We start from the raw sequence: 10509 nt of genomic DNA on the forward strand, positions 1-10509 counted from the left end.
CTAACTCAAAGAAGACTATAGAGATAGAGATTAACCTGTATATGTACAAAGACAACAGTGAGTGGTGTCCACCGATAATTAGCAAGTAAAGTCAGAATGATGCACACAGGAATTATTCATATGTCTAACTCAAATTAGTATTATAGAGATAGAGATGAACCTGTATAGTGCAAAGACATCAGTGAGTGGTGCCCACCGATAGTAAGCAAATTCTACGCGTTTCGGCAGACTAAACTGCCTTTATCAAGATGCTTACTATGGGAAAACAGTGTCTTTATATAGAGAAAAAAGTGAGAATAAAGTAATGTATAATCAGTATCAGCTGGATCTAGAGGGGGTGTGTTTAGGTATCATGTTAACTGTTTAAGAGGTGGTTTACATATCTACAAAGAATGGTTGGCTCAGTATTAACCCTTAAATGGAATGAAAAAAAGTTAAATTCTCATTCTAACATAGTGTGTTCACAATGAATACTTATTTATCAAATGAAATACTATGACCATCAAGGTTCTATATATATACAAAAAAACATTTATAATTAATATAAAGACATTTTATAGTACAATAATGAAAGATATATAAGTTTGCATATAGCGGACACATATATGCCACTTGCTTGGGACATACTGATACATTTGAGAAAACACCTCCCTGACCTATGGACGCTTTCAAACAAAGGGTGGTGATGAAAGGTGTGCGAGTCACATACATGGTCCCAGGAACAGGGGCCTGTCTGACAAGTCACATGATGCTCCCTATTTGCTGCCACTTTGTCTTTCCCATACCTGAGGTGTGGTGGGTACCTTGCAAAGAGTGCCACTGGTCACAATACAGTAAAAAAAATAAGGCTTAGTTGTGTCTAGGGGTTCCAACCTTCTGAAATATATACCCTTGTTTTAGCATAGGACAGTGTACTAATTTGTGAAATTCACTGAATCTAGGAGAGACCAGCAGGGCTTAAGCACAATGCTATTTTTATGTTGAAATGCTTTTTATTTGGTTTCAATAGAGCATAATAAACATAAAGGCAAGATTTACATTACATGTTACGTCACATATCATTAACATTTCGACACACATGACAGATAGAGGAGCATTATTATAACCAAGACCTATTGTGCCTACTGCTTATATAAATCATGTGTTCGTTTTAACTCTTATCTAGCATATTACTCCTAGATTTTCATATCTGTGTACACATTTCTCAGATTGTGTTGCCTTAATATATTATTTTCAATGTAGATTCTAACTTATGGTATCTCTGTCATTTTATCAAAACCTTTTGTATTTCTTGCCTTTGTGCATCTTGAGGAAACATCTGTCAAGTGTCGGTAATTGTTTTCACCCTTACCCCTTTCCATGCATGATCCAATAAAACCAGATCTTGTAGAATTGATCATTAGTACCTTGGATTCATGCAATTTCTTCTGACATAGTATATACTGTATATATTGTATTTCTCCTGTTAAGTGTAGTCAGTCCACGGGTCATCATTACTTCTGGGATATTAACTCCTCCCCAACAGGAAGTGCAAGAGGATCACCCAAGCAGAGCTGCTATATAGCTCCTCCCCTCTACGTCACACCCAGTCATTCTCTTGCACCCAACTAATAGATAGGATGTGTGAGAGGACTGTGGTGATTATACTTAGTTTTTTATACCTTCAATCAAAAGTTTGTTATTTTAAACAGCACCGGAGTGTGTTGTTCCTTCTCAGGTAGAATTTGAAGAAGAATCTACCTGAGTTTTTGTATGATCTTAGTCGGCGTAACTAAGATTCATTTTGCTGTTCTCGGCCATTCTGAGGAGTGAGGTAAACTTCAGATCAGGGGACAGCGGACAGGTTCACCTGCAAAGAGGTATGTTGCAGTATATTATTTTCTGAGGAATGGAATTGACTGAGAAAATACTGCCAATACCGATATAATGTAAGTTCAGCCTTAAATGCAGTAGTAGCAACTGGTATCAGGCTGTTATGTATATATATGTTTACACTTCAGTATTCTGGGGAATGGCACTTCACTGGGACAATACTGTATGCATATAACTTTTAGCCTAACTTGCAGTGGGAATGACTAGCAGCAGGCTTTTTAATGACATTTCATATTATTAGATTTTAAACGTTTGCTGGCATGTTAAATCGTTTAATTATCTGAGGTACTTGGTGAAAAATTGTTTTGGGCACTATTTTCCACATGGCTGTCGTTTATTTTAAATTTAAAATGGTTTCACTGAACTTCCCTCACTGTTGTGTGTGAAGGGGAGGGGCCTATTTTTGGCGCTTTTGCTACGCATTAGAAATTCAGTCACAAGTCTGTTCCTCTCCCTGCATGATCCGGAACGTCTCTACAGAGCTCAGGGGTCTTCAAAACTTATTTTGAGGGAGGTAATCACTCACAGCAGACCTGTGAGATTGTGCTTTGACTGTGATAAAAAACGTTTATATTTTGTACATTTTTTTCTGCTATTAAGGGTTAGTTATCCATTACTAATGGGGGCAATCCTTTGCTAAATTTATGCCTTTACCGGGAAAAATTTGGTTTTAATAACTTCTCCGGTTCATTGTTATTCAACTGTCATAGTTCTTTTCTGTGCTTCTTAAAGGCACAGTACGTTTTACATATTACTTGTAAATTGAGTTGAAAAGTATTTCCAAGCTTGCTAGTCTAATTGCTAGTTTGTTAAACATGTCTGACTCAGAGGAATATCTCTGTGCTATATGTGCAAAAGCCAAGGTGGAGCCCAATAGAAATTTATGTACTAATTGCATTGATGCTACTTTAAATAAAAGTCAATCTGTACAAGTTGAACATCATTCACCAAACAACGAGGGGGAAGTTATGCCGACTAACTTGCCTCACGTGTCAGTACCTGCATCTCCCGCTCGGGAGGTGCGTGATATTGTAACGCCGAGTACTTCAGGGCGGCCATTACAAATCACCCTACAGGACATGGCTAATGTTATGACTGAAGTTTTGTCTAAATTACCAGAACTTAGAGGTAAGCGAGATCACTCTGGGGTGAGAACAGAGTGCGCTGATAATAATAGGGCCATGTCAGATACTGCGTCACAATTTGCAGAACATGAGGACGGAGAGCTTCAATCTGCAGGTGACGGATCTGATCCAAATAGAGTGGATTCAGACATTTCAAATTTTAAGTTTAAACTAGAAAACCTCCGTGTATTGCTAGGGGGAGGTATTAGCGGCTCTGAATGATTGTAACACCGTTGCAATCCCAGAGAAATTATGTAGGCTGGATAGATACTATGCGGTACCAGCGAGAACTGACGTATTTCCTATACCTAAGAGGCTTACAGAGATAATTACTAAGGAGTGGGATAGGCCCGGTGTACCCTTTTCCCCCCCTCATGTATTTAGAAAAATGTTTCCAATAGACGCCACCACACGGGACTTATGGCAGACGGTCCCTAAGGTGGAGGGAGCAGTTTCTACTCTGGCTAAGCGTACCACTATCCCGGTGGAGGATAGCTGTGCCTTTTCAGATCCAATGGATAAAAAGTTAGAGGGTTACCTTAAGAAAATGTTTGTTCAACAAGGTTTTATATTGCAACCCCTTGCATGTATTGCGTCTGTCACGGCTGCGGCCGCATTTTGGTCCGAGTCTCTGGAAGAGACTCTTGACTCAGCAACTATAGATGAGATTTCAAACAAGCTTAAAACCCTTAAGCTAGCTAATTCATTTATTTCAGATGCCGTAGTACATTTAACTAAACTTACGGCTAAGAATTCCGGATTCGCCATTCAAGCACGTAGAGCACTGTGGCTAAAATCCTGGTCAGCTGATGTTACTTCTAAATCTAAATTACTTAACATACCTTTCAAGGGGCAGACCTTATTCGGGCCCGGTTTGAAAGAAATTATCGCTGACATTACAGGAGGTAAAGGCCATGCCCTGCCTCAAGACAGAGCCAAACCTAGGGCTAGACAGTCTAATTTTCGTGCCTTTCGTAACTTCAAGGCAGGAGCAGCATCAACTTCCTCTGCACCAAAACAGGAAGGAGCTGTTGCTCGCTACAGACAAGGCTGGAAACCTAACCAGTCCTGGAACAAGGGCAAGCAGGCCAGAAAACCTGCTGCTGCTCCTAAGACAGCATGAATTGAGGGCCCCCGATCCGGGAACGGATCTAGTGGGGGGCAGACTTTCTCTCTTCGCCCAGGCTTGGGCAAGAGATGTCCAGGATCCCTGGGCGTTAGAGATCATATCTCAGGGATATCTTCTGGACTTCAAAACCTCTCCCCCAAAAGGGAGATTTCATCTTTCAAGGTTGTCAACAAACCAAATAAAGAAAGAAGCGTTTCTACGCTGTGTACAAGATCTTTTACTAATGGGAGTGATCCACCCGGTTCCGCGGTCGGAACACGGACAAGAGTTTTACTCAAATCTGTTTGTGGTTCCCAAGAAAGAAGGAACCTTCAGACCAATCTTGGATTTAAAGATCCTAAACAAATTCCTAAGAGTTCCATCGTTCAAAATGGAAACTATTCGGACAATCTTACCCATGATCCAAAAGGGTCAGTATATGACCACAGTGGATTTAAAGGATGCTTACCTTCACATACCGATTCATAAAGATCATTACCGGTATCTAAGGTTTGCCTTCCTAGACAGGCATTACCAGTTTGTAGCTCTTCCATTCGGATTGGCTACGGCTCCAAGAATCTTCACAAAGGTTCTGGGATCTCTTCTGGCGGTACTAAGACCGCGAGGAATTTCGGTGGCTCCGTACCTAGACGACATTCTGATACAAGCGTCAAGCTTTCAAACTGCCAAGTCTCATACAGAGTTAGTACTGGCATTTCTAAGGTCGCATGGGTGGAAGGTGAACGAAGAGAAGAGTTCTCTCTTTCCACTCACAAGAGTTCCCTTCTTGGGGACTCTTATAGATTCTGTAGAAATGAAGATTTACCTGACAGAAGACAGGTTAACAAAGCTTCAAAATGCTTGCCGTGTCCTTCATTCCATTCAACACCCGTCAGTGGCTCAATGCATGGAGGTAATCGGCTTAATGGTAGCGGCAATGGACATAGTACCCTTTGCACGCCTACATCTCAGACCGCTGCAATTGTGCATGCTAAGTCAGTGGAATGGGGATTACTCAGATTTGTCCCCTACTCTGAATCTGGATCAAGAGACCAGAAATTCTCTTCTATGGTGGCTTTCTCGGCCACATCTGTCCAGGGGGGTGCCCTTCAGCAGGCCAGATTGGACAATTGTAACAACAGACGCCAGCCTACTAGGTTGGGGCGCTGTCTGGAATTCCCTGAAGGCTCAGGGATCATGGACTCAGGAGGAGAGTCTCCTTCCAATAAACATTCTGGAATTGAGAGCAGTTCTCAATGCCCTTCTGGCTTGGCCTCAGTTAACATCTCGGGGGTTCATCAGGTTTCAGTCGGACAACATCACGACTGTAGCTTACATCAACCATCAAGGAGGGACAAGAAGCTCCCTAGCGATGATGGAAGTATCAAAGATAATTCGCTGGGCAGAGTCTCACTCTTGCCACCTGTCAGCGATCCACATTCCGGGAGTGGAGAACTGGGAGGCGGATTTCCTAAGTCGTCAGACTTTTCATCCGGGGGAGTGGGAACTTCATCCGGAGGTCTTTGCCCAAATACTTCGACGATGGGGCAAACCAGAGATAGATCTCATGGCGTCTCGCCAGAACGCCAAGCTTCCTTGTTACGGGTCCAGGTCCAGGGACCCGGGAGCGGTCCTGGTAGATGCTTTGACAGCACCTTGGACCTTCGGGATGGCTTATGTGTTTCCACCCTTCCCGATGCTTCCTCGATTGATTACCAGGATCAAACAGGAGAGAGCATCAGTGATTCTAATAGCGCCTGCGTGGCCACGCAGGACCTGGTATGCAGATCTAGTGGACATGTCATCCTGTCCACCTTGGTCTCTGCCTCTGAGACAGGACCTTCTGATTCAGGGTCCTTTCAAACATCAAAATCTAATTTCTCTGAAGCTGACTGCTTGGAAATTGAACGCTTGATTTTATCAAAGCGTGGATTTTCGGAGTCAGTAATTGATACCTTAATACAGGCTAGGAAACCTGTTACCAGAAAGATTTACCATAAAATATGGCGTAAATACTTACATTGGTGCGAATCCAAGAGTTACTCATGGAGTAAGGTTAGGATTCCTAGGATATTGTCTTTTCTACAAGAAGGTTTAGAAAAGGGTTTATCTGCTAGTTCCTTAAAGGGACAGATCTCAGCTCTGTCCATTCTTTTACACAAACGTCTGTCAGAAGTTCCAGACGTTCAGGCTTTTCGTCAGGCTTTGGCCAGAATTAAGCCTGTGTTTAAAACTGTTGCTCCACCATGGAGCTTAAATTTAGTTCTTAACGTTTTACAGGGTGTTCCGTTTGAACCCCTTCATTCCATTGATATCAAATTGTTATCTTGGAAAGTTCTGTTTTTAATGGCTATTTCCTCGGCTCGAAGAGTCTCTGAGTTATCGGCCTTACATTGTGATTCTCCTTATCTGATTTTTCATTCAGACAAGGTAGTTCTGCGTACTAAACCTGGGTTCTTACCTAAGGTAGTCACTAATAGGAATATCAATCAAGAGATTGTTGTTCCATCATTGTGTCCTAACCCTTCTTCAAAGAAGGAACGACTTCTACACAATCTGGATGTAGTCCGTGCCCTGAAATTTTATTTACAGGCAACTAAAGATTTTCGCCAAACTTCTTCCCTGTTTGTCGTTTATTCTGGACAGAGGAGAGGTCAAAAAGCTTCTGCTACCTCTCTCTCCTTTTGGCTTCGTAGCATAATACGTTTAGCCTATGAGACTGCTGGACAGCAGCCTCCTGAAAGAATTACAGCTCATTCTTCTAGAGCTGTGGCTTCCACTTGGGCCTTTAAGAATGAGGCCTCTGTTGAACAGATTTGCAAGGCTGCAACTTGGTCTTCTCTTCATACTTTTTCCAAATTTTACAAATTTGACACTTTTGCTTCTTCGGAGGCTGTTTTTGGGAGAAAGGTTCTTCAGGCAGTGGTTCCTTCCGTATAAAGATCCTGCCTGTCCCTCCCGTCATCCGTGTACTTTAGCTTTGGTATTGGTATCCCAGAAGTAATGATGACCCGTGGACTGACTACACTTAACAGGAGAAAACATAATTTATGCTTACCTGATAAATTCCTTTCTCCTGTAGTGTAGTCAGTCCACGGCCCGCCCTGTTTTTTATGGCAGGTCTAAATTTTTAAATTATACTCCAGTCACCACTGCACCCTATAGTTTCTCCTTTCTCGTTTGGTTCTCGGTCGAATGACTGGGTGTGACGTAGAGGGGAGGAGCTATATAGCAGCTCTGCTTGGGTGATCCTCTTGCACTTCCTGTTGGGGAGGAGTTAATATCCCAGAGGTAATGATGACCCGTGGACTGACTACACTACAGGAGAAAGGAATTTATCAGGTAAGCATAAATTATGTTTTTGTCCATAATTTCTTGCCAGGTGGGGACTCCTATCTTCCAATGTCTTGCTATGCAAGTTCTAGTAGCTGTGCAGCTTATTTTAATAAATTTATTAATGGGAGCGTTGAATTGTGGGAGTCCCCGATTCAGCAATGCTTGGGAAATATTGAGGGATATAGGATCATTAAGTAACGTGCTTAGCATATTATTTAGCTGATTCCAAATGCATTTTACCTTAACACAGTCCCACCACATGTAGCTATATGAGCCTAGTTCCCCACAACCCCTGTAGCAATTTTTTGATTTAGTGGATGAAAAATGTGAGGTTTTTATGGGAGTTAAGTAGCATCTGAAAGAAGTTTTAATGCAGTTTTCCCTAAGGTCTGCACTAACCAATCCCTTGCATGAGTCTTACATAATTTGATCCCATTCATCTTTTGGGAGTGTAGTCACTGTGTCTATTTCCCATTTTGTGATAGTGGGTGATTTGGAGATTGTATATTTGTCTCTGCTGTGGGATTTACAGAAAAGTTCTAGCAGTGGGCATGGGTCTTTCCTTTCATGAGTGACATAACTATTGAGAGCAGAGGAAATTTGTAAATAGATAAACCAGCAGGGGCGTGTTATGGCCTAGGCCAACAAGGCCCGTGCCTAGGGCGGCAGATTTGGGAGGGCGGCACTTTTAGCCATCACTTGCAACTATGGCTGCCACCACTCACTGCCCGCATTTTGCCGCTGACAGCCGCACCAAAGTTTTAGCCCAGTGCGGCTGGATGATGGATTCTTTGTACGCCAATGGGGGGTGTCAATGGGCGTGTCAGTTATTTCAGAGCACGCTACGCTAACGCCAATTTCACAGCATGGAGCAACGCTACAGGCTTTATGTTGGCGACCACACTGTCACCTAACAGTACCCAGGGAGTTGTCCTCAAAAACAGCATACCATGCCAGCAGCAAAGGTTCAGCAGGTAGCAGCAGTGCTAAAGACCTCGGCAGTCTCCCCCAGGACTCGAGGTAAGCACAGCAAGCACGGTTAGCACTGTCTACCAATGCGTGCACAATGCACAGTTGTTTAGCAAGCAGAGGTGCTGGAATAAGCAACCAGCACCTGTTATGACAGGAATAGCTGTTTTGTGGGTTAAATATTCTAAAATCGTTTGCTTCACTTCAGTAATGTTATCACCATATTAGTAGGACATTAGACTAAAATCACTATAATTGTTCACAATGTATTTAAAATATGTGCAGCTTCCTGTATGTATTGATATAAAGGCCTCTAGTTATTAAGATCTGTCGACAGTGCGGATTAGGTCCGACAGACCTCGCTGAATACGGCGAGCAATACGCTCGCCGTATTCAGCATTGCAATCAAGCTCCATTTGGAGCTTGATACATATGCCCCAATGACTGTTTAATTACATTATATTTTTAAATGTCCCCCCTAAAACGTTTCTGTGCAGCATTGACAAGACTATTCCTTAGATAAATATATGTAACTGGGATATTGAATACACAACTTTTTCAGCTGATCTCCATTTAAATAAATACTATTTTATATCCCTGAAGCACAACCACATATATTTTATCTGTCTGTGACAACAAACTGACCTATTTCTGTGTGTATGATTAATGATGAAGAAAAAAGAAGAAAAGAAAAAAAACCTTTAGAGAGGTGTGACCTTGCATGTAAATTCCGCGCCCCTATATATAGGCAGTTAAAGCTTTTGGATCACAGATTTACTATATAACAGTACCCAGGGAGTTGTCCTCAAAAACAGCATACCATGCCAGCAGCAAAGGTTCAGCAGGTAGCAGCAGTGCTAAAGACCTCGGCAGTCTCCCCCAGGACTCGAGGTAAGCACAGCAAGCACGGTTAGCACTGTCTACCAATGCGTGCACAATGCACAGTTGTTTAGCAAGCAGAGGTGCTGGAATAAGCAACCAGCACCTGTTATGACAGGAATAGCTGTTTTGTGGGTTAAATATTCTAAAATCGTTTGCTTCACTTCAGTAATGTTATCACCATATTAGTAGGACATTAGACTAAAATCACTATAATTGTTCACAATGTATTTAAAATATGTGCAGCTTCCTGTATGTATTGATATAAAGGCCTCTAGTTATTAAGATCTGTCGACAGTGCGGATTAGGTCCGACAGACCTCGCTGAATACGGCGAGCAATACGCTCGCCGTATTCAGCATTGCAATCAAGCTCCATTTGGAGCTTGATACATATGCCCCAATGACTGTTTAATTACATTATATTTTTAAATGTCCCCCCTAAAACGTTTCTGTGCAGCATTGACAAGACTATTCCTTAGATAAATATATGTAACTGGGATATTGAATACACAACTTTCTCCAACATAGGTGTGTCCGGTCCACGGCGTCATCCTTACTTGTGGGATATTCTCTTCCCCAACAGGAAATGGCAAAGAGCCCAGCAAAGCTGGTCACATGATCCCTCCTAGGCTCCGCCTACCCCAGTCATTCTCTTTGCCGTTGTACAGGCAACATCTCCACGGAGATGGCTTAGAGTTTTTTAGTGTTTAACTGTAGTTTTTATTATTCAATCAAGAGTTTGTTATTTTAAAATAGTGCTGGTATGTACTATTTACTCTGAAACAGAAAAGAGATGAAGATTTCTGTTTGTAAGAGGAAAATGATTTTAGCAACCGTTACTAAAATCGATGGCTGTTCCACACAGGACTGTTGAGAGGAATTAACTTCAGTTGGGGGAACAGTGAGCAGACTTTTGCTGCTTGAGGTATGACACATTCTAACAAGACGATGTAATGCTGGAAGCTGTCATTTTCCCTATGGGATCCGGTAAGCCATTTTTATTATAAGACAGTAAATAAGGGCTTCACAAGGGCTTTTTAAGACTGTAGACATTTTCTGGGCTAAATCGATTCATATATAAACATATTTTATTCTCCATAGCCTTGAGGAATTATTTTAATCTTGGGAATTTTGTAAAATAACCGGCAGGCACTGTATTGGACACCTTATTCTCTAGGGGCTTTCCCTAATCATAGGCAGAGTCTCATTTTCGCGCCTGT

The sequence above is a fragment of the Bombina bombina genome, chromosome 12, assembly GCF_027579735.1.
Source record: "Bombina bombina isolate aBomBom1 chromosome 12, aBomBom1.pri, whole genome shotgun sequence".
Classification (NCBI taxonomy): Eukaryota; Metazoa; Chordata; class Amphibia; order Anura; family Bombinatoridae; genus Bombina; species Bombina bombina.